Source organism: Vollenhovia emeryi, unplaced genomic scaffold (assembly GCF_000949405.1).
Source record: "Vollenhovia emeryi isolate VEMERY1.0 unplaced genomic scaffold, V.emery_V1.0 DF939469.1, whole genome shotgun sequence".
Taxonomy (NCBI): Eukaryota; Metazoa; Arthropoda; class Insecta; order Hymenoptera; family Formicidae; genus Vollenhovia; species Vollenhovia emeryi.
In genome coordinates, this window is record NW_011966897.1 from 25036 (window position 1) to 25445 (window position 410).

Here is a 410-nt window from a genome sequence, read left to right on the forward strand (position 1 = left end):
AATTGGTTACGGAGTAGAGAATAAGTAAAGATAATCAGTTTCGAATATAAGATCTGACTGAATAAATACTGACTTATACATACATATATTTATACAGCGTGGCCCCAATTATTCCGACGAAGCTACGAAATCTTACAGAAAATTTAGTTTCGAACACAATATTTCCCATAAACAAGTACCGAGAAATGCTTCATTGAAAAGGACACCTACGTGCGTACGTGTGAGTTATTATGTGAAGAAATATTGAGTAAGATTGGAAACGGGCAAAGTCGGTCGGGCTGGTATCCTGAGAGTCAAATAAAAATTATAATAATTGTGTGAAGTTTGTATACTGATTTCCAAACAGTATTCTCTCTCTCTCTCTCTCTCTCTCTCTCTCTCTCTCTCTCTCTCTCTCTCTCTCTCTCTCT